The sequence below is a fragment of the Vombatus ursinus genome, unplaced genomic scaffold (assembly GCF_900497805.2).
Source record: "Vombatus ursinus unplaced genomic scaffold, bare-nosed wombat genome assembly UNPS02005659.1, whole genome shotgun sequence".
Taxonomy (NCBI): domain Eukaryota; kingdom Metazoa; phylum Chordata; class Mammalia; order Diprotodontia; family Vombatidae; genus Vombatus; species Vombatus ursinus.
Window position 1 is genome coordinate 25474121 of NW_020945437.1, and position 24629 is coordinate 25498749.

The following is a 24629-nucleotide window of genomic DNA, read 5'->3' on the forward strand; positions in this document are numbered from 1 at the left end:
CTAGCTGCATTCCTAAACATCACCATGAATATATGGCATTTGTGTTGGGAGGCAGGGTTGATCTTAACTTATCTAAACAAAGAATATTTCTTTTGAATTTGTGTATTGTTAATCAAATTTAATTTATACAGTATTATTTACAGAAAATTTTTGGAACTACAGAAGAATTTAGATGTTCTCTGAAAATTACATCAGAAGATTTGACCTATACATACATTCAGTCAGTCAGTAAACGTTTATTAAATGCCTACTATATGTGAGGCACTATGTTAAGCCCTTAAAAATTTAACTTGATCTTAAGCTGCTTAATGGAAGCATCTATTTCGAGGGAGATAATAGGGTCCTTTTGTTCTGTGCTTCTTAGGCCAGTTTTGGTGTGTTGTATTCACTTCTTCATGTATGAAAAAGGATGATACCAAATGAGAACCTGTTTAGAAGAGGACAATGAGAATCATGAAAATAGTTAAAGGCATTGGTGAATGTTCAATCTTGGGAATCATAGCTTTTCACCATTAGATGGATGCTGAGGTCCCTTTCTGTTTGATACCTGAGAAAAAATCCTCTCTCTAACATTCCTGATAGATGGTCATCTATCTTTTGCATGAAGACTTCTGGTGACCCACTGCATCCCAAGGCAGCCCATTCTGTTTCCAACTAAACAAGTATTTATTACTGATATGTGTCAGGCATAGTGCAAGGGCCTAGAGATACCAGTATTGAACTAAGAAGAAAGGACTATAAATGGAGACATTTGTGATGATCTCCAAATGTCTAAAAGGTGATAATGGGCCAAAGGAAATAAACTTGTTCTTTCTATGTGGCTCTCAAGGGCAAGACCGCAACAAATAATGTCAAAATACAGGGAAATAGAGTTTAGCTCCACATAGGAAAGAACTTCATAATAATTAGAGATAACCCTAATTGCAGTGAACTATGTTGGTAGGTATGGAGCTCCCTGTCTCATGAATGATTTTGAACAAATTCTGGATTGCTATGTTTCAGGAATGGAGTGAGTTTGGAATCAAGGATCCTTTGGATTCAGTGATCTTGGGAGATCTCTACCATGTATGAATCTGATCTCAGTAAAATGTATTTCAGTACTTTACTTTGTAAATGAGTAAAAATATCAGTAAAGAGAGCCACGATCAGGACATTTGGGAATAGGACACCAAATTCTTCTTTGTGGAACATTTCATAAGCTCACTATCTGTGTGTGTATTGATAGCAACGTAGATATTCTGTATATAATATTATGCAATAATATTACATCATATAACTATGTAGTATATAGTACATTATATTTATAATATCAGTTGTGTTCAGTCATTTTTCAGTCTTGTCTGACTCTTTGTGACCCCCTTTGGGGTTTTCTTGGCTGGTTTCCCATTTCCTTCTGCAGCTTATTTTATAAATGAGGAAACTGAGGCAATCATGGTTAAGTGACTTGACCAGGATCACATGGCTAGTAAGTGTCTGAGGCTGGATTTGAACTCAGGAAGATAAGTCTTCCTGACTCCAAGCTTGGCATTCTTATCCACTGCACCGTCTAACTGCCCCATTTATACTCAATGTCTATCTAAATATCTAGGAAGCCTTTTCCAATCCCTCCTAATTCTAGTGCCTTTCCTCTCTTGAATATTTCCTATTTATCCTAGTAGCATATTTTTACACAGTTGTTTTTATCCTATATCTATATATCTATATCTATATCTATATACTTGTTTGTACAAAATCCTCCATTAAATTATGAGCTTCTTGAGTCCAGGATTATCTTCTACTTTTCTTCATGTCCCCAGTGCTTATCACAGTGCCTGGCACATAGTAGGCACATAACAAATGCTTTTTGACTGACAGAATATCTTTATAAATCTATATATAATCCATAACTCCAGTCTTTCCCATGAGCTCCAGCCCCACATCACCAGTTGCCTTTCCAATAGTTTCCTAGAGACATCTCAAACTCAGAATGTCCAAATTTGAATTCATTTTTTCCTCCCCAACTAATCTTCATCTTCTAAATTTCCCTGTTTCTATTGAAGGCACCACCAGCCTTCAAGTCTCCCAGCTTCATAACCTCAGTCTTACCCTTGAGTCTTCAATCTTCCTCTCATAGGCCCCACATAGCCAATCAGTTGCCAAATCTTACTGTTTCTATCTCCACAATATCTCTTGCATTTGACTCCTCTTCACACATACAGCTTTTCATCACATCTTGTTTAGATTATTGCAACAGTCTCCTAATTGGCCTCTCCACTTCATGTCTGCCCCCTCTCTGGTCCATCCTATGATTCCAGAGTCATTTTTCTTAAGTGTAGATCTGATCATATGACTTCCCTACTCAACCAACTCCAGTGGCTTCTTAATGCATTTTGCTAAAATATAAACTCCTGTTTATCTTTTGAAGCCCTACGTAACTTGGCCCCAACCTTTCTCTCCTGCTTCATTGGATAGTATACCCTCTTCTACACTCTTCAATTCAGCCAGATCTCTCTGTTCCTCACATGTAACACTCCATTTTCCATATCTGTACCTTTGAACTAGCCATCCCTCATGCCTGGAATACACTTCCTCCTTTCCTGTACCTCATAGTCTCCCTCTTTTACTTTCTGACAGATGTCAGGCACTGTCGCATGAAGACTTTCCTGATTCCGCTCTGTCCCGCAAAAGCTAGAGCGTTCCCTCCCAAATGGCCTCATGTTTAACTATTTTATATTTGTCACTTTTATGTTTATGCTTTTTATTTTTATATCTACTTACTATCTTCCCTATTAAAATGTTAGCTTCTTGAGACTAAGTATTATATTCTTTGTATCTGTATCTTTACTATATATAGCACAGTCCTTACATAGTAAAACATAGTAGGTGCTTAAATGCTTGTTGATGGATTGATCAGCTCCCATGCATTTTATTCATTTCTGTGAAGATGACTCAAATCTATGTCTGCAGCCTTATCCCATATCACCAGCTGCCTATTGAAGATTTCGCACTGGGTATTTCAGAGACATCTTCCACTCAGTATGTCTAAAACAGAGTTTATAATCTTTCTCTCCAATGTCATCCCTGTCCCAAACTTACCTATTTCTGTAGAAGGTATCCCCATTGTTCTTATATCTCAAGGTCATAACCCCAGTACTATTTTCTGCTCTTCATTCTCTCCTACCCTACATATCTAATCCATTGCCAAATTTTGTTTCTACTTCAACAATATATCTCCTATGTGATCTTTTTTTTGGGGGGAGGGGTAAGTCAGTTAGGGTTAAAAGTGACTTGCCCGGAATCACACAGCTACCAAGTGTTATGTGTCTGAGGCCACATTTGAACTCAGGTTCTCCTCACTCCCGGGCTAGTGCTCTATCCACTGTGCCACCTACTGCCCCATGATCTTTTTTCTCTGCTTACGCAGATGCCACCATAATTTAGACTCCCTTTACCCCTCACCTGAATTATTGGTCTTATTGCCTTACTGCCCCTTACTGTCTTACTGCCTCTCTTCCTGGTTTTCCATAAAATGCACGTTTGACCATATCATTTCCCTACTCAGTAAACTCTTTGATCCTTTGTTTTGCTTTAAAACCCTTCACAACCTTGGCCACCCTACCTTTACAATCTTATACATTACTCCCCTTCCTATATTCTGCAGTCCCCTCACATGACATTCTATGTCCTGGCTCCATGCCTTTATGATTGTTGTCCCCTAAGCCAGAATGCATTGCTATCTCATCTCTGCCCTCTGCCTCTTAAAATCCCTTGTTTCCTTCAGAAATCTGCTCAAACAACCCTTTTCACATGAAGCTTTTCCTGAGTCCCCCTCTCTCAGCTGCTAGTGTCCTCCTCTCAAAAATTTACCCTGTATGTATTTTGTATGCCTGTTTCTTTACGTGTTATCTGTCGTGATTGACAGTAGAAACTGTATCCTTTTGGTCTCTCTGTAGGCAGGACCTAGCACAGTACTTGATATGTAGCAGACATTTAATAAGGACTTTTTCAATGAGTGAATGAGTGACTGAACTTTAATACAAAATATAGGCGCAAGATCTCTTCTTTGGCTGAGATGCTGGAGATAGGGGAGCTTGTGATAATTAAGTAAGGCTTTATGAAAGAGGTGGTCCCTAGACTTGGGGTTTTAACAGGAAGGATTCTAGCAAAAGGAGATGTTGGAGAATCAGTTCCTAGAATAAGGAATATCACAAACAGAGGCACAGAGACAGAGAAAAGGGTGGGGTGAAAACAGTGGGGAGGGAGAGTGGCCCAATTTGGCTGTAATGAATGTAATGGAAAGGAAGTAAAGTCATGTGAAATGTGCAAGAGGGTTTGGAGCCCAGCTGTGGCGCTCTGCCCTTATCCTGAAGGACTTCCTGAAAAAAGTGGTTTCTGTTCCTTTTCGCTGATACTCTTAAGAGGAAAACAAAGCTGATTGTTACCCAGAATAGTATTATATCCCCAGAAGTAGTGGTGTGAAATTGAAACCTTCTAAAGAAGACCTGGGTATTAATAAAACAAATTGAAACAAGACCAAACTGAAATGGCATTTACCTTTATTATATTCTATTTTGAGTTGTATAATCTTTTCTTTTTGATTTAGAATCCATAGACTATTAGAATTGATAGGGATCTTAAAGCTCCTCAATTCTGAGACTGCAGGGTGAGTTCATGGCAGAGCTGTGGCTGTGTCTCCTGATTTCCATGAGAAATGTATAGAGATGAACATATGATAAAAACCTTTGTTTTCTAAATGCTAAAATCCAGTGTAACAATAGAGTTCTCTAAAACTTAACCAAAGTGCAAGGCACTCCAGTAAACTGGTAAGAATGTTGGGCAAGGAATCAGGAGACCTGGATGGGAGTCCTGGCTTTGCCATTACCTACAGGTGTGACCTTGAGCAAGTCATTTATCCTCTGTAGGCCTCAGGTTTCCTTATCTGTAAAACAAAAGGGTTAGACCAGATTGCAACTGACTGTTATTAAGCACTTACCATGTGTAGAGCCTAGTGCTTAGTGTTAGTGAAAATGGATGTTTCCCTCAGGTCCTTGCCTTCTGGAGTGAAGTTTATAGTCTAGCAGGATTTTAATGCAAAGCATTACTTGATAAGTAGTGTTGACTATAACAAAGTACAGTCTAAGAAGAAAAGCCATTACCACTTGGAGGAAATAGCAGTTAAGTGGGGTTTTAAAGGATGGGTATGAATTCAGCAGGTGAGGAGGTGAAGATAAGGTACCTCAGGCTTAGGGAATCAGGTTTGAGGGACCCAGTTTGATGATCTCTCTAAGGCTCCTTCTAGCTATAAAATTCTCTGAGCTGTGATTCATGTTACCTTTTAAACATGTTGTTTTCTGTGAAAAGTGATTTTGTTTTAATCCTATGATTACCTCCAACTTCCTTTTCCTTAACCATAATAAGGAAAAAGACACCAGGGCTCCCTTTCTGTTGTGTTAAATAATATTATGACATCTGAAGCAAACCCGTTTCACCTGATTTTTCTGAAAGACTTCAGAAATGATACTTCTTTTTTCAGTAGTATAATGTTTATTCAACTTTATGTGTAACAAACTGATGTGATGCCTGGGAATTTGTGTTCATTCTGTCAATTGTGATACAGTTGACTTAAGAAATTATTCTGTCCCTGTAAGCAAGACTTGGCACAAGACCTTAGCTAAATTGAAACATTCCTCATGTTTCAGATTTGGGATTATTTGGATGTAGAGTAAACCCATTCTGTCATCCCTTCCCCCTCATTTTACTCTTCTTGCGGAGAAACTAATACTTCAGACTGCTAGAAGCTTGAAAGTGTAAACAGAAAAAAACAGAAAAGGTTTTAGTAAAATTAACCATTAACCAATTTTTCACTATTTTGGTCCATACCATAGTTGATTAGTTTTCAGAAAATAAAAACCTTTCTCTTAACTGATCTGGACTTTACTTTCCTTGTAGAAAGAATACAAATGTCAGACCCACATAGGATAACCATAGGTGGCATGGCTGCCATTCTGCATATTGCACTTCTTGGGTGAGGAGAGACAGCTTTGGTCCTTGAGAGTATGAGCTCTTACCCCTATCAAAATCAGTGTTAGCAGCCCAGAGCAAGAGTTTTGATTAATGGAGATAAGAGAATGTTTTTATTTTTGTATATAGATAGAGATAAGAGATGTATCTATGGATATTTACATATCTATCTAGGTATCCACAAATATCTATATATCTATAGATATATCTGTATCTCTGTATAGAGATGTATATATATGTTTAATTTAGAAGTGTTTATATATGTATGTATATATACATATATTTATATACACACAAATGTTTGATTTAGAAGTGATTATATTGTTGATAAATAAAAATAAATTAATTAAAAAATAAATAAAAACAGTTTATAAAAAAAATCACAAAGTTGATCACAAAAATCATCTAGCTTGATCCTTTCCATATACAGGTGGGAAAAGGAAGGCCTAGAGAGAAGCAGCATTGTGGTAGAGTGGAAAGAGCCCAGGGTGTAGAAGCAGTGAACCTGGTTCAAGTGCTGGCTCTGTTACTAACAATGTGACCTAGAGCAAGTCACATAATCTCTCTAGGATTCAATTTTTGTATCTGTAGAATTAGTGTATTAGACTAAATCATCTCTAAAGTGTTTTTCAATACAAAGTTGATATGCGCATCTAATTGATGACTAGATCTGGGCTAAGAATAACAAACAGTAGTTCTCTGTGGTAACATTTTACATTTTACAAAGTAATCTTCTGACAGTGATCACTGTGTAGGGGATACAAGGAAAAAAAGCAACAGTCCTTGCTGTCAAAGAGATTCTATTCTTTTGGGGGATATTTACATGTATATGTAAATACAGAGTACACATGAGGTAATTGGGGAGTGGGAACAACATTAGTAGCTGAGGGGATCAGGAAAGTCATCATATAGGAGGTGGCACTTAAGCTGAACTTTGAAGTAAGTAAAGGATTTTAAGAAGTGGAGGTGAGAAGAATGGACATCCTAGGCCTTGGATGATAGGAGATAGAACATCGTCTGTAAGTGTAGGGTTAAATTCTTAGGGCTTCTAGGCCAGCAACCAAATCTTATCCTATGACCTGTGGTCCAAAATTATCTCAGACAAGTTGTCTTAGACTCATGTCACAAATAAGGCAAGCAGTCTAAAACTGCTTCAAAGGAAAAAATGAACATTGATGTGCAATCATTGTGCACCTAGTACAAACTGCTAGTCATTAATATTTTAGAGATGCAAAATTCATACTTCTTATATTAGCTATAGTTTCCATGGTTATTTAACTACCTTTCTTAACTGAATGAAAGCTGTTTTTCTTTCATTTCATTTTAGTAAAAGGCCAAGGTCTGCCATTGCCTCTAGGGCCATCTCTAGTCATTCTGATCTATATTTTGCCACTGGATCCAGATGGCTCTGGAGGAGAGAGTGAGGCTGCTGGCTTTGCACAACCCTGACTCACTTAAATCCAGTTCTTTTACAAGTCATGACATCACCTTCCTGATGGCATGGTTCTCTTCAAGAATGAAGGACAAACAACAATCAACTATAACTCACTGGCCCCCACCACTGTATTTCCTAATATGCTAATCATTTGAGAATCATTTATTCAGTCAGACTTTAGAAGTGGATGTTTATATTAAGGTGGTATCAAGGTTGGTACAAAATATACACTGTTCTCCCCTCCCCCCCCCAAATCTGTGATGTACTCTCCCATCAGTATGTATAGTTCCCATGGGAAAGTGTATTCAAGCTTAGAAAATACATAGTGCTCATTGCAACAAGACTGCACTAGCCACCTGACGTACAGGCTTGGAAAAGAATGCATCCTCACACCCTGACCTCCTCTCCTTTTCAGTGCCTAGAGATCCAAAACACCAGACTACAAAAATTTGATGAGGTCATGATAGCCAGTGTGCTTCAAGAGTTTTATGCAGGAGAGCAGAGAAATAGAGGGAAAGAACATGTATCTGGCTTTGTAGTACAGCTCAGCCCCACACTCCAAAAAACCTCCTTTTTCCTTCCCAAGCATCAGAGATCCAAACTCCAAACAACAGACATCTGTCCAGGCTGCACTAGTACCAATGTGGCAGCACCCTGTACTGCTGATCCAGAGAACTGAGGAACAGAGGGAACAGGACAGGACTCCATGTATGTGGGATTATGTGACATTCCCCTGATCATTCGAGAAAGAGCCCAGAATTTAGTTGAGGCCAGTTTTTCCTCCCTAAAATTCACCTGGGGCAGAGACCTAGACTGGTGAACCATGAATTGCCCAGTGTGAAAGGAGGCTGAGATACTTTGAAATCCAGTCCCCAGGGAACCCACCATTAGAAGGGAGTGAGACAGAAAGTTAGCAACAGGGGGAAATAAGGGAAAAACTGAAATTACCAAAGAACTCCAGGAAAAAAAAAAACCTTGAAGATCTTGAGCATAAGCAGATAAACCAACAGGGAAAACATTAATAGTATAAGGAAATATGACCTCCAGATCTAGTAAATGAGTTCAGGCCTCTATGAATAGACACTGTAAAACAAAGGAAAATTATTCAACACTTGATTAGGCAGAGAATCCCTATGGATTTTTGAGCAAAATATGGAACCACAACATTCTGTTCCTGAATAGTTTAAAAGAGAAATGAGACTGTGAGAGCAGAATTTACAGCTTGCACAGCAGAAATATAAATGAGAGAACAGAAAAACTTGAATCTGCAGTGACAAATCTCATCAAAGAAACAAGATAAGGACAAGTGATTGGGAAAGCTAATACACAGAAATGAAGGAATAAATGAACACATGGCAAAGGGGTAACAGCTCTGAATTGCTGAAAGTCCTTTTCTCCGGAGGACGCAAGAAGTTTCCTTCATTCATGGTGTAGTTTCTTGGGTTCTTTATAGGATTGTGATAGGAATCCATGTCCAGTTTGACCTTGGTTCCCAGTGTAGACACTGCTGTCCCACGGAAGAGAATGTGGTAGATTTGGGGACAATGTTAAGATCCTGATGAAGATGGGAACTCCAAAATTCTCCAGTCTCTTTGAAACTTAATTTTCCTTGGGCCGAAAGGGTGGTGGGGGAAGAGGAGACCAAGGCTGAAGCTGAATTGTACCCCTTGGTTGCTTTCTATATGACTCCTTCTCAGGGGATTCAACTGGACTCTGTTCTTGGAATCCAAATGCTTCAGTTACTTTGGATCTAGTTAGCTTGATATTTTATGGATAACTTCTAGGGCATGACCAAGTTCCTTAGCCAATGCAAATAAATTCCTCTGCAGCATCATTACAGTTCCAATAATTTTTTTCTGCAGATAGTCTAAAGTTTATGATTGAGTGATAATTAAAATAAAAGAGCAAGACAGTACCCATTCTCAAGGAGTTTTACACCCTAGGAGAACATTATGCATATGAGAAAGTAGTGGCCAGGAAACTGTGCTTTAGTTTGAGAAGTCACAGGGCCAATAAGTGGAGCCATAGAGGAATAACATCATATGTCCTTTCCAGAAATAATGGTAGTATTGATTTGATTACTGTTTCTAGAGCAAGAGGTGGGAAAGGATACATGGTATGAGTATGGGATGGTGGGCAGGGAGGTTGGACAGTTGGATGAAATATGAAAATGGTCTGGATTCAGTTAGTTATTGAGGACCATGCATCCTGTGCTAGTTGACTCACCAATCAAGACAACGTAGTGGTCAAAGCTGAGTGAATTCAATCATCCAGAGCATGGTATTAGGTGGCCCTGGGGTCCATAGTGCAACAGCAGACTAGATGGCAAAAAAATGGTCATGACTGATACTTGGATGGGATATAAGATCCAAACCGAGGAGTTTGTATTTTATCCTAGAAGCAGTAAAGAACCACCGGTGCTTTTTGTCTTGGAGAGTGACCGCAACCCTATTAATGTAAGTAGTGCAAGTAATATTACTCCTTTTTTCACGATATGGAAACAGCCTCAGATAGGTCAAGCTACAACTCAGGCCCTAGCCTTATGACTCTTAAGGCCAAAGCTTAATGATATTTGGGGGCTCCCGGCTGCCAGAACTCTTTCTGTGAAATTATGTTGTCTTTCACAACATCCTTCTGCTTTCTTGGTTCTTCCAGGTTAGTTTTGTTTTGTTTTTTCACATCTCCATAATAATAGAATGTTTTACATTTTATGAAAAGAAGTATGCTTTGCTTTCAAAGGGGGCTCAATTAACTTACCCTCTACAGGATGACTTAAAATTGATTTTCCCTTAATGGTCTTATAGCATTCTTTTCCCTCATTTTTTATAATTCATGATGTTGCTCTTATCTGTTTATTTGTTCTAAATTATATTTTATTAATCTGTATCCCTGTCTTACATTCTTAGAACATCATAGGTTTAGAATTAGAGTTAGTCTGTGCCTCTCATTTTACAGAAAAGGTTGCAGAGGCCCATAGAAGTAGCTTTGTTAGTTCAAATTAAGCTGTAAGGTTCTTGAGGACAGGGACTGTTTACTACTAATCTTTGTATCTTTCTCAGAGCCTTACATAATACTCTACATAGAGCCTTAACTATTTGTTGAACAAATGCACAAAAAGTATTCTTTTGTATTCACTCAAAAGAGCATGCTTTGTTGTTGTATTTAGTAGCAGCTGGTGTTGCCATGATTCTTTATCCCATCATGGCTGCTGAAAGCCTATTTTAAGATATATGTAACAGTAATTGTTTTATAAGTACTTGTTATTTTTTGCACATTAGCTTTAGGAGAAATATATTTATCTCAAATTGAGAAAGTGAGCACTTAAACAGTATTTTATAATTTTGAAACTCTACTCTTCAAAATGTACCCTTTAATTTCTAGCAAAATTGTAAAACACCTTGTGAAAGGGATACTTTTGATCACTGAGAGTTAGTATGAGTCTATCAAGAATAGGTCATATCAGACTCACTTGATTTCCCTTTTATAGTCTCACTAATAGATCAAATGGAAAATGTTGTAGGGAGTGGTTTTTGGCAAGATATCTGACAATCTCTCTGTCGTGGATGAGATGGAGAGCTATTGATTTGATACAGGTAGTCAGAATTGGGAATGACTGAGTGAACAGCCCCCAAAAGTAATGATTAATATTGATCTCAGTCTAGATACAGGTTTCTTGGAGTACCCCAGGAATGGATCCCTCCACTATCCTGATCTACATTTTTTTGTCCTTGACTTGGCAGGAGACATAGATGATGTACTTATTTAATTTACAGATGACATAAAATTGGCAAAGTTAGGTAACATACTAAAAGACAGAATCCAAAAACGATTTGACAGGCTTGAATATCATAATGTCAAATTTAATAAAGAAGACTGTAGAACTAGAGCAGAGTCTTGAAAGAAGTACAAGGTATAAGTGAGGAGGGTGGATATTCCAGGTTTGGGAGAGCCTTGGGGAAACATTTTCAGGCTAGGAGATAGAATGATAAGTTAAGAAACAGAAAACAGGACTGTTGGGTTAGAGCACAAAGTACGTAAAAGAGGACAATATGAAATAAGTATGGTATTGTTGAGGTTTAGGGGTGCTGGGACCCCGAAATAGCGATGCAGGTCTGCCTTGAATGAATTCGACTCAAACCTTTCACCCAAAGACAAGTTTTATTAGAACACCTATTGAGGGTGGACATGATTTTAAAATCCGCATTATCTGCCAGACTTTTAAAGAATTTGAGCAATTTAATGGGGGGGGGGAGGAAAGAGATGGAACTTATGTACAGAAAGACTCTGGGAAGGATCTAGGAGTGGTCATTAGGCTGGGGTGATTGGGAGGTAACAGAGGAGGGCCCAGAAGGGCCAGGTGCCCAAGGTGAATGCAGGGTCTAGATGAAATTAAGGAGTGGTGAGCTAGAGTGGGGCCAGGTGCAGACTATGGGGCCACAGTGAAAGGCCAGTTGAAAGGATCACATCCTTAGGCAAATGCCAGAGACTTGGCCATGTGAGGAAGTTGTGTGTGGGGGATGTGTTTCCAGGGCCTATACCTGTCTGTATCAGATTGTGGTCTGTATCAGACTGTGAAGAGCTTAAAATCCCAAACTAGAAAGTTTTTTTTTTATCTAGAGGCAATAGGGAGCCATTGAAAATTCTTGATCAGTGGAGTAACATAGTCTTACCTGTGCTTTAAGAAGACTCTTTTGGTAATACTCCAATTAAGAGGTTATTGTAGTAGGTCAAATGAAGGCATGAACTAATGTGGGGCCATGTGAGTGGAGAGAAGGGGCCCATGCAGAGGGATCTTGTAGAGGTAGAATTGACAATATTTGTCAACTGATTAGATATGGGGGGTGAGGGGAAGAAAAAAGTAGAGAATGACACTGAGGTTGTGAACTTGGGTGACTGGTAATACCCTCAATGGAAAAAATGAAGTTTGGAGGAAGAACAGGGAAGATAAATTCTAATTTGTATGTATTGAATTTCAGATGTCATGGGGATATCCAAGTGGAGACTGTTGAGGTTTAAAGGGTTAGGGGTGCTGGGACCCCAAAATCATAACATGCGGGTCCTGCCTGAATGAATTCAACCCAAACCTTCTTTCAGCCAAAGACAGGGTTTAATAGAACGTCTGCCATGTTGGCCAGACTCTTAAGGAATCTGAGCATTTGGATCATTAGTGCAAACAGGCCAGATCTTAAGAATCTGAGTACCTTAATGGAGACAAGATGGACCTTATTACAGAAAGACTGTGGGAAGGATCTAGGAGTAGCCAAGTAGTTTGAGGTAACTGGAAGAAGGGGTCTAAGGAGGATCTAGGTGGGAGTGGCCAGTATGTTGGGGTGAACAGAAAACCAGGGACCTGGACCACATGGCCAAGGGACAATGGAGTCTAGATAGATTAAGGGTGGGAAGTGGCCAGGGGACGTAACTGAACAGATTTAAGAGATTGGGCAGTAGCCACAATGGAAGGCCAGTTGAGTGGATTATAGCCTCAGGCCAATGCCAGAGATTTGGCCATGTGGGAAAGTCCAGGATTTTTCCTTTTTTGGGGTCCAGATCCCATCCTCATCAGAGACTAGCAGTCAGTTGCTGATGTCAGACTGGATTTAAGGAGAGAGAGTTAGGGATGAATATATAGATTCAGGAATCATCTACATAGAGGTGCTAATTAAACCCATGAAAGTTGATGAGATCACCTAACGAGGGAAGACAAGGACATATGACAGTCTTGGGAATACCCAGGGGTAGGAGGAGGAACATGGATGATGATCTGTCAGAGGAAACTGAAGAGGAATAGTCATATCGTCCAGAGGAGAACCAGGAGAAAACAGCCTTAGGACAGCATAAAGGGAAAGAATACTCAGAAAGGAGTAATCAACTGTGTCCAAAGCTGCAGTGGAATGAAGAGGGTTTAGGAGTAAGAAAAGACAGTTTAACAGTTACAGGATCATTGACCATCTTGGTGATAGCTGTTTCTGTTTCCTCTCATAGATCCTTTTCTAGTTCCTCACTCAGGCTCCAGGTAAAAGGTAAAATTGCAGTAGAGCCACTGTATCCAACATATGTCTTTCTGATTGGAAGAGACACTTGTGATTTAAGGACCTAAATACATTGGGGGATTGGAGGGGGGCGGGCTGGTGGATTTCTCACTGTAGCTGAACAAAATCAATATAATTGCTGATTGTGGTGAAAGATCACCTTACAAATATCTTAGTTTAGTTTACTACATTGACTTAGAACAAACAGTATTCCTAAATAACATCCGTACTTAGGATAACCAAAAAAACTAGCACAGACCAAATGTGCGAATATGAAAAAAGTCATTAAACCCAAGTGATCTGAATTCTAACAACAGCTTCTGTTTCTGTAGTACTTTAAAGTTTACAAAGTGTTTGTCTCACAAACCTATGGAGTACATGGTATAATTATTGTTATCCTCATTTCACAGATGAGGAAATTGAGGGTAACCAGGGTAGAAACATGTCTTTGGTCACAGAGTTAATAAATGGCAAAGATAGGATTTGACCTTGTATTTCTTGACTTTCAAATCCTGTTCTCTTTCCACTATGCTAGGTGGCCCTTCCCACCTCTGGCTTTCAGTTTCTTTATCAGTCAAATTGGGAGTTGTACTAGAATGCTAGTTTCTGTGTTAATAAGATTTCTTCTAATTCTCCCTCAGACACTTACTAGCCATGTGACCCTGGGCAGGTCATTTTCCCTCAGTTTACTTGTCTGTAAAATAAGGGGATGGGCTCAGTGACCTCTAAGCCCCCCTCTAGCTCTAAATCCATGAATTTTTTGATTCTATGGCTCTGTCCTCTCCCAGCACTGACACTGTGTGAGCTTCTGTGTGTTATTTATATGTACAAATGTGACTGATAGACTGATAAAGTTGCTTCTATACTGTGAACCCATAAAGATGGACTACAATTTATGGCTACAGTTGCTATCTTCAAGGTGTATTGACATTTGAGGCTTTGTATTTGTGTATCCCAGTTTGATGCTTTTGTTCATTTTAGATGAATAAAAATTTATGATGTCTTGAAAATACAAACCTTTCACAATTTTTTGAAGTTATAGTCCCTATTTTTAGTATGCCCCTGAATTCCCTATTTTCAGCCAGAGGGAGAAGTATTGAAATGTACTGTACAGTTCTCTATTCCTGTGGGATCTTTGAATAGCTGAAACCAGGAAATGCTAGAAATTTCTAATGAGAGTCTGTACTCAAGGGAATTTAGAATGTTATCTAGAGAAATAGAGAGATTAAAATGAGAGCCCCTATCTATTATAGAGATTAGAAATGAAAGAAAAACAGCTTTCATTCAGTTAAGAAAGGTTAGTGGCCACCAATTCACATATAAGAGAATCCAGTGAAAGCTAGATTGGAGGTCACTGCAGTGTAGTGTAGCAGATAGAATTCCAGTCTTGGAGTTAGGAGACTACATTTTCAGTCTCGGCCCTGGGACTTCATGGGTGAAGGGGTAGGGGGGTGGAAATAGAGTGGCAAAGCCTGATGCTCACATTTTTATTTCTTTAAGATTAAACATCAAATCACTCTGTAAATGTAAAGTTACTGTTGTTATTATTATATACAAAGCATTTATCCTCTATATGTCTTGTATGTGCTAGTTGTTTGCATGTTGTCTCCTCAGTTATAATGTGAAATTCTTGAAGGAAGAGGCTAGGTTTTCGCCTTTGTATCTCTTAGCAAAATGCCTGGCACATAGTAAATAGTTAATAGATACTTGTTGAGTTGATGACTCTCAGGTAAGTATTCTAAAGATGAGGAAACTGAGGCTCAGAAGGGGGACCTATACATGAGCACCTAAGTAGTAAGTGGCAGGGAGACTATATTCTTTTTTTAATGGTAGTATGTAACTGGTGCTAATCAAGGGCCTAGGAGAAAGTATAAAACAGAAGAGATAAAACAGAGTGATGTTTGTTCTTAGGTTTTAAAATAGTGTTTCTGGAAGTTCACAGAATCTAACAAAATGAAGTAACCATGCTGTGGAGAGTCAATACAGAAGGAGCTTGGAAGTGTCAGATTTCTCTTTCTAGACCCCTGCTCACTTAATAACTCCTTGCTAAATGGAATTAGACACATAGATCTTAAAAGTTTTATTGAAATGAATCAAATGGACAACATCACCACCCAGATGGAGACCAGAAGCTAGTCTACATTTTCTGCTTGGTCTCTTTCTTGAGATTTGCATACTGCCTAATGTTCCTAGGAGAGGTAATTCAGTATTTAGATTTGAAAAGTGGGAACCTCAAACCTCCTTCCATTCATCAAATAGGATTTAGAACTTAAAAGAGCCTTACAGATCAGAACCTGAGTTTGAAGGAGAAAAGAGACTTCATTCCCAAGTCACATAACTAGTAATTAGAATTAATATTCAAACCCAGAGCAAGTCTATTGACTAGAGTATTTTTTCCACCCCGTCATGCTTTTGGCCGCTACTATGTAGAACACTGTATTTTACCAGGAGAATAAAGACGTAATAATAATATTACTTAAGCAGAGAAGATGGTAATGTTGAAAGGAAATTAAAAGCAAGAATTGACATGGGAATAATTTGTCTTAGAGTAATTGAGGATTGGCTATATGCAGCTTATATAGTAAAGATTTTAAAATATTCTATGTCCTTAGAAATGAATACTCTAATGTCATTTAATGACATTAGAGCTAATTAGCACCACCAATTCACCATACCTTTTAAGGCTATAGATTACCTATTCATAGGGTAAATTTTTCTTTAAATGCACCTTTTAAATAAGATGAGCTTGACTTCTTTTTATTAATGGTCACGGAACTTGTATTGTGGAATCTTGTGTGATATTAACTGTTATGTGTGAGCAGATTGACTTTTTCGATCGACTCTTTATGGCAAGATGTCTTTCCATTTTTTTTTTAATAATATTAATACCATTTGGATGTTATAATATGTATGTTGTGCAACAAAATAAGAACGATAGAACACCTTCCTCTTGCTCTTCTAACAGTGCAACAAGGTAGGCAGAGTGTGACAGAAAGGGTTCTAGGCTTCCAGGGAACTGCTGAGTTAAAATGCCAACTCTGCCACGTTACCTCTGGGATCATTGGGCAAATTAGAATCACAAAATCTCAGAGATGAAAGGAACTTCAGTGGCCATGCAATTTCCTATCAGCCTCAGTTTCTTCATCTGTAAAGTAGAAATAATACTTCATAGTCTGTCACACAGGGATGTTGTGAGAGAATTGCTTTGCTAAATTATTCAACTACATAAATGTGAGTTATTTTCCTTTCAATAGACATTTAAGCTCCTATTATATCAAATGTACTGTGTTAGGTGCTAGAGGGAATAATATAGCTTAAAAGAAAAACATGAGGGTGGAGTGAATAGGGTTAGAAAAGCTGGGGTTTTCGTCCCATCTCTGCTACATCTTGGCTGGCTTTGTGCCCGTGGTACCTCTGGGACTTATCTAAGATGATAAGTGGCAGAGGAACCTCACTGCTTAGGCACAGGAAATTCCTCACCAGAAGCTCCACATATCTGTGAATTCACAGGTTGGAGAGAAAAATTAGCAGTGAACTAATTATCTCCACAGTACAATTTCAGTTCAGATCTGTTCAGCAAGCATTTATTACATGTCTCCTCTGTGCTGGGCACACTGCTAGGTTGTGGGGGATGAAAAGACAAAATGGTACTTGCCTTCAAAAAACTCAGTCCTCTGGGGGTTTGGAGGATGGGGATGGGATATGAGAGGACCGGGATAGATATCTGTCTCTCTCTCTCTCTCTCTCTCTCTCTCTCTCTCTCTCACACACACACACACACACACACACACACACACCGTGTAAACACAGATAAATAAACTTATTCTAAACTTAAAAAAAACACTGAATACAATCAGAATTTCCATATGTAAAGTAGAACAGAAAAAAGGACTGTATGTGAAATGGTGACTCTGTTACATAGTACTTGCTTTTTCTTTTAAGTATACAGTAACTTCAACATGTAGCTTTCAAAAATAACCTGCTTGTGTTTGGGTCTTTCTGGCCTTCCTTGTGTTTGGTTTTTTTAAAAAAGTTCTTCAGTACCCTTTTTTCTCTTTCTTTTTTCTCTTTTGGGAGCCTTATCTATTACTAACTCTTTATTCCCTTCTGCATCTTTGGTTTTGCTAATTTTATTTTGTCTTGCTCTTAAAAATTATAAAGAAGAGTAAGAGAAGAGTTAAAGGTGAAATCTAGGTGATTTATAAACGAAAGATACCAACAAAAATCTTTTTTTTTTTCTTCAAAAAAAAAAAAGAAGCTAAATCCTTTAAGCAAATATGCATAGTCAAATAAAATAAATTCCCACATTGGCCATATTTGAAGGTATCCACCTGTCAGTGGGTAAGATATTTCACTATAAGTCCTCTGGAATCGCGGTTAGTCATTGCATCAACCAGAGTTCTGAAGTCCCTCAAACTTGTCTTTATAGTGTTGTTACTGTATAAATTGTGCTTCTGGTTCTACTTGCTTCTCTCTGTGATTGTACATTTTAATGGAAGGAAGACATGTTGACTCCATATACTTCTGTCAGGAAATTGGATAAATGCTTCTCATTGGTCTTTTTGAATCATGATTGGTCATTGCATTGGTCAGATTTTTAATCTTCTTTAATTATTCTGCTCTCTCCGCTTACATGATAAAATTCTTCCTAGGTTTCTCTGAAACTATGCATTTTATCATTTCTTATGTCACAGTAATATTCTATTACAGGGACATAACATGTACCTTCTTCTTTACTACTACAAAAAGAACTGCTATAGATATTTTTGTACATATGGGTCGTCTTCCTCTTTCTTTGATCTCTAGGATATAGACCTAGGAGTGGTATGTCTGGGTCAAATATTATGCAAGTTTCCTAACTTTTGAATCATAATTCCAAATTGCTTTACAGAATGACTAGATTTATTGGTAGCTTCATCAGCAGTGTATTCGTTAATGTACCTCTTTACCTGCAGCCCCTCCAACATGTGTCTTATCCCTTTTTTTGATATAAATAATTTGATTTATCTCTCTTAGAAATCAGACTGTTTTTCTTTTTCTTTTTTTTCCAGATAAGTTCCTATTTTAATTTGCCAATCAATAGATTTTTTGCTTCCAATTCTGTTAATCTCTTCTTTGATTTTTCAGGCTTTCTAATTTGATTCTCTGGTTTTTTTTTTTAAAATTGTTGCTTTACTAGATATTTTAATTCCATACCCAATTCATTGATCCACTCTTTCCTTTGCTGATAAAAATAGTTTGAGATATCAGTTTTTCTTAAGGTCTGCTTTAGCTCCAGTCCAGAAATTTTGCTATATTTTCTTTCTGTTGTCATTTTCTATGATGGACTTTCCTATTGTTTCTGTGATTTATATTTTGGGCCACCAGTTCTTTGGGATTAAATTACTTGTCTCCAATTAATTTTAATGCTTTTTTCAAAAACCCTTTATTGAATATAATTTTTATTTCACCATGTGTCAATAAGGAATGGATCGGTATTTTTGCATTTGTTTGTGAGGTTTTTAATGCCCCAATACATGTTAAATTTTTGTTAAAATGCCGTATTCAGAAATAAATGATTTTTCTAAGGTTCCATTTAGGTCCATAACTTTTTTCTTATTTCTTTTTTTTTTTTTAGATTGGTATAAGTCTGAAAGGGGTATTTTGAGGGCTACCACTAATATAATTTTATTATTTATGACTCAATATTTAATTAACTTTTAAGTATTTATATTCTGTGCCACTCAATACATGCATGTTAAATATTTTTATTGGTTCATTATAAATTCTTTACACATAATGTAGTTTTTCTGCTTACCTGTTTTACTCCAGTCCATTTTTACTATTGTCTTATCTGAAATCTAAATTGTTAACCCTGCTTTTTTGAGTTCATTTAAAGCCTAATACATTTTGCTCTTGTCCTCCATTTTAGCCCTGTGTGAATTGTTAAGCTTTAAACTTCTATTATATTTCTTGTAAACAGCATATTTTTGGATTCTGCTTTCTAATCAATTCTGCTGTCCTCTTTTTAGCTAGCAGTTATGTAGTGCCTGCTATCTGTGTATCCTCACACAGTGAGTAAATGTGTCTGAGGCCAAATTTGAACTCGTGTTGTCCTGGCTCCAAGGAGAGATCTCAGCTCAGACCATCTCATTTCTCACCTGGCTGCACTACTTTGGGACTTCTTTAACTTCTCTACCATGCCTCCAGAAAGTTCATTATGGAAAAGTTCATCATCCTAGAAGATGCCATCAGCCTTTGTATATCTTCTCATTATTACCCTCTGCTCCTCTACATGAAGAACAGAGCCATGAACTCCAAACCTTCCATTTAAGGAGAGAACTCAGAGCAGATATCTCATTTCTCACCTGGCTATACTACTTTGGGACTTCTCTGACTTACCTAACATGCCCTGTGTTGGGTACCTTCCCTGGACCCCACTCCCTCCACCTCCTACCAGACTTTCAGCTTCCTTTTGTATGTTATTTTCCCCTTAGATTGTAAGATCCTTGAGGGCAGTACCTGTCTTTCTTTTTCTTATTTGTATCCCTAGCACTTAGCATAGTGCCTGGCACATAGTAGGTGCTTAATACATGTTTATTAAATTTAATCTCCCTCTGTTAGAATATAAAGAATTCTCACTTTTGTATTCCCTTCTGATTACTCATTTGTATTTTTATTTTTTAATATTCCTCTTGATTTTTGTGTTTGTATTCCAAAGTTTTTATTCAGCTATACTCTTTCAACAGGAATACTTAGAAAACCTATAATTCACTAACGGTCTATTTCCCCCTGTAGTATTATACTCACGTTTGGTGGTTGTTATTCTTGTTTGTAAGCCTATATATTTTGCCATTTGAAATATCACATTTCAAGTTCTGTGCTCCTTTATAGTGGTACCTCCTAAATTTTATGTAATCCTGATTGTGGCACCATGGTTATTGAACTATTTCTTTTTGTCTTTGTTTTTCTTTGACCTAGAAGCTCAGGATTTTGCTTATGGTGTTCTCGGAGGTTTCATTTTGGGGATACTTTCAGGAGTTGATGAGTAGATTCTATTTTCACTTTGCCTTCTGGGTTTTTTTTTAGTCATGATTTTCAGATGTTTGATTATTCGAAGCTTCCCTCTCTCTTTGACCTGTTTTCTAAGCCACTTGTTTTCTTTGTATATGCCTAATTTTTTTTTTTTTTTTTTTTGCTTCCCCCACCTCCCAACCTTTGATTTTGCTTTAGTATTTCTTGTCTTATGGAGCCATTGCTTTCTGTTTGGCCCATTCTAAGTTTTCATGGAGTTCATTTCTTGGGAAAGGCTTACCACCATCTGTTCTAAGCTATGAATTTTCTTGTGTTCTTTCCTCCTGAGCTGTTGTTTTCCTTTAACATTGCACTTTGTATTTCTTGTTACAGTTCATCCAAGTAATCTTGTCATTTTTGTGGCCAGGACATTTTTTTTTCTCTGACACCTTAGTTAGAATAGCTTTAGAATTCTTTTTTTTTTTCCTGGGTTTATCTTTTGGTTTTTGTTTTTGTTTGTTTTTTTTTCCAGTCCAAGGTATTTCTTCATTGTATTTGGTATTTTCTTCTATTTACTCTTCTCTCCAGTGTTTCTGGATTGGGGTTTTGTGTTTGGGTCAGACTCTGCTCCCTTTCTTATTCTTGAATGATGCAGGCAGGCCCTGCTTTGTCCTGGCTGCAGTAGCTAAGTAATTGCCTACCTTCTGCCTGAATGACTGGATTTTGGCTCAGTCTCCTGGTAACTTGTTTTCGGTTTTGGCCTTGTCTCCTTCTTGCATAGTTTTGAAACAGGCTTTGGCTCTGTCCCTTGCTCTTTTTCTGGAAAGTTCCCACCCAAATTATGTTTACAGTGCTAGTAGCAGGCAGTCTTCCTGGGAGACCCTAGGTGCTTGTCTTCCCAGTTGCTTCCCTGGCCCGTGGCTGCTATGGCTGTCTTAGGCCCAAGCTATTTGGGTGCCAAATTGTCAGGACACAGAGCTGTGCTTACTGGGTGCTGTTCTTGGCCTGTGTTGGTCTCTTCCTTACTGGGAGCTTCCTCTGTGCTGTGGTCTGGCAGCACCGATTCTCTGGCCCTTTCCACTGCCGTGCCTTCCCAGGGAGGTTGAGGCGGGGAGGCAGCTTTGAGCTGGGGGATGAACTGCTTGGGCACTGGTCTGGCCCTGTCTCTTTCTGTGAATCTGGCAGGATGCCTACTTGCTAAGCTGCCCCTGTGGTAAGCTACCTGGACACTGGTAAGACCTTGCCTTGCTCTGCATTCAGACTTTGGCTTGTGCCTGCCTGGGCTTGTCTCAGCTCTGAGCTTCTGTGGGAGTCTAGCCGCCTTTGTGTGTAGTACTAGGGCTGCTTAGAGGAGCTTATATTTGTTTCTCTTTGGGTTTCTTTATCCTTGTTCCTTCTGGTGCATTACTGGGGAATTTTATTGGTGTATGTGTGGGGGAGGGAGTAGTAGTGGGGGTTTGGGGCTCTTCTAGATTCTAACACATTGCTATCTTCTCATCTTCTTGTGTTAAAAAAATAAGTAGCTCTACCTTTATGTTAATCAGCCTTATTCAATTTTCTTTCGTGGTATTATCTACTCACATAAACTGTCTGGGTCATTCTCCACCACCACCCCCGCCAAATATTATTATTGTATGTGTGTGTGTATCTGTCTCTAATTTTCCCATCCCCAACACGTTTTTATTTCTAGTCAATTTTGGGTAGAAAGAGCAGTCTTTCTTTTCAGCATTTCGTTATTTACATAACTCCCAACCAGATTAGTAGATTTGTTTTTTGTTAGATTCTCTTTCTTGTTGAAAATAATATTTCATTAAAATTTCTCACAGCCCTTTGCCTGACTCTCTCATCTATCATTTTTTCTACCTTGTGTCACAAATAATTAAAATTTGTATGGCACCTACTGTGTGTCAGGCGCTGTACTAAGTACTTTACAAATATTATTTCATTTAATTCTCACAACAACCCTGCCAGATAGGTGCTATTATTATCCCCACCTTGTAGTTGAGGAAACTAAAACAAGTAGAGGTTAAATGACTTGCCCAGGGTCATATATCTAGTAAGTATTTGAGGCTAGATTTTTTTCTCAGGTCTTCTTGATTCCAGGCCTGGTGCTCTGTTTTTTATGGCATATATATCATATCTCCTTTGTCCCAAGTAGACTACTTACTATATGTTCCCCGAGGGGAAGGGATTGTATCAGTACTAAGACAATTACAATTGATATAATTCTTAGGATGAGAGCTTAACAAAATAAAAGCCTAGATGAAATCATTCAGGATGGGATAAAAGAATGGTTGAAGAAATTGAGGCTGATTAGACTAGGGAAAGGAAGACCTTTGGGGGAAAGGAGTTGAAAACAAGACTGTTGTCTTAAAGTATCTGAAAAACAGTCACCTAGTAGAGAAATGAAGTTTGTTCATGGGGCTTCTGAGGACAGAACTAGGATGATGATTGGGGAGATGGGAGAAGTCATAGCAAAACAGATTTTTAATCAATAAGATCAGTTTTAATCATAATAAAAACTCTCTAGTGAATTGCCTGTGGAGTTACCTATGGAGATGTTTGAGCAGATAGGCTGTGCCACTTTTTAAAGATGTAGGGAAGACTCATACATTGAGTAAGGGGGTGTCTCAGACTCACGTATGTTCTAACTCTGAGATTAGATAATTGTGAAATTCTTAAAGAAACAACAACAGCAATAAAATGTCCCCAAATTCTTGCTTTTTATTGGCAAAGACACATAAGAAGCCTTTGTCTTTATTATGTTTTATAATGAAAAATTTAAATATAGTTGGAAATTGTTTAAGAGCTAAGTAATAGTAAAGTACTGTTCTCAAAATAAGAGAATGTCTTTCTGTTTCATGGATTTTGCATTTCTAAACTGTGGAAAAATGTTGTGCTCCATTCTTGGCATGACACATGCTAAAAGAATGTATTATTTTCATTTTATTTCATTCACTTGCCAAATTAGAGAACTGCTACCCAATGAGCTTTCTCCTTTTAGTATCAAATTCCAAGAAGCAGTGGGTGCATGGAAAGAGTGCTGGACTTTGGAGTTAGTAAAATCTGGGTTTGAGTCCCAGCCCTATCCTGTGTAATCTTGGGCATGTGGTCCATGGATCACTTATAATCTTGAAGTGGATTTTTAAGAGAAATAGTTATGACTTACTTTACACAGTTCAATAGACATTAATGCCTTCTGTGTTCTAGACTTAAGGATTACCATGATAAAAAATGAAAGTTGTTGCCCTCAAGAAGCTTTTATTTCACTGCGGCTGATCTACTAGTTACATAGTTAATTATAATAAATACAAGGTAAACAACAAGGTCATTGATAAGAAGAAAATCCCTATATACACCAAAATATTGATAGCACTTTTTGTGATAACTAGGAATTGGAAATATAACAAATGCCCATTGATTGGGGAGTGGCTAAACAAACTGTGGTAGTGTAATGGAATAGTACCATATTGTAAGAAATGATGTGTGTGATGAAAAGACTTAAGTGACTACATACAGACTACTTAGACTACATACTAAGGAGAGGTAAGAATATAATATATAAAATTCTTACAACAATTTAAGTAGAAAGAACAACCACAAAACAATCAAGTGAATGTTGCAAAATTATGAAGAACAAGTATGACTCCAAAGATATATGAGAAGACATTTATACCCCATCTCTGCAGAGAAGGGAGGTCTACAAGTATTGTTGTGTATTGTACATATTTAGACTTTTAAAAATGTATTTATCAGTTTTGCTGATTTTTTTTCCTTCTATTTTTCTTTCTTTTTTGTCTTTAAAAAGTAATTCTTAATATATGAGAGCTTTCTGGGAGGATGGATGAGGAAGAATACTAGGGAATTTATGGTGATGTATACAGACCCAAAGGTATCAATAAAAACTTATTTCAAAGAATATAACAAAGTGCTCTAAGTACATTTGAGAAGAGAACCCATTTATTAGGGAAGATGAGTAAAGGCCTCAAGCACCAAGGTTCAACCTTGAAAGAAAGAAAGCATTTATCTAGGCATGGAGGCAGAGGTATGTTGTTGTTGGTTTTTTTTTTTTTAAAGTCAAAATTGTTCCACTTAGTTTAGCTGATTGAATTCCTTTCATTACACAGATTGCTATTGGAGCTGGTAACTGAGTTAGTGAAGGGGGGAAGAAT

General features: G+C 37.8%; 1 protein-coding gene across 4 annotated transcripts in view; it reads left to right on the forward strand.

Annotated features, from left to right (window-relative positions):
- The window catches only part of FCHSD2 (FCH and double SH3 domains 2), a 352645-nt gene that overhangs the window by 85339 nt on the left and 242677 nt on the right, over nucleotides 1-24629 (forward strand). The window contains exon 1 of one of the 4 annotated variants that reach the window (XM_027848013.1): nucleotides 21365-21689. The exons of the other annotated variants lie outside the window; for them this stretch is intronic. The gene's annotated coding sequence lies outside the window, so the exon portion shown is untranslated. Of the gene's footprint in view, nucleotides 1-21364; nucleotides 21690-24629 lie in introns of those variants that run through there. 4 annotated transcript variants of the gene reach the window in all.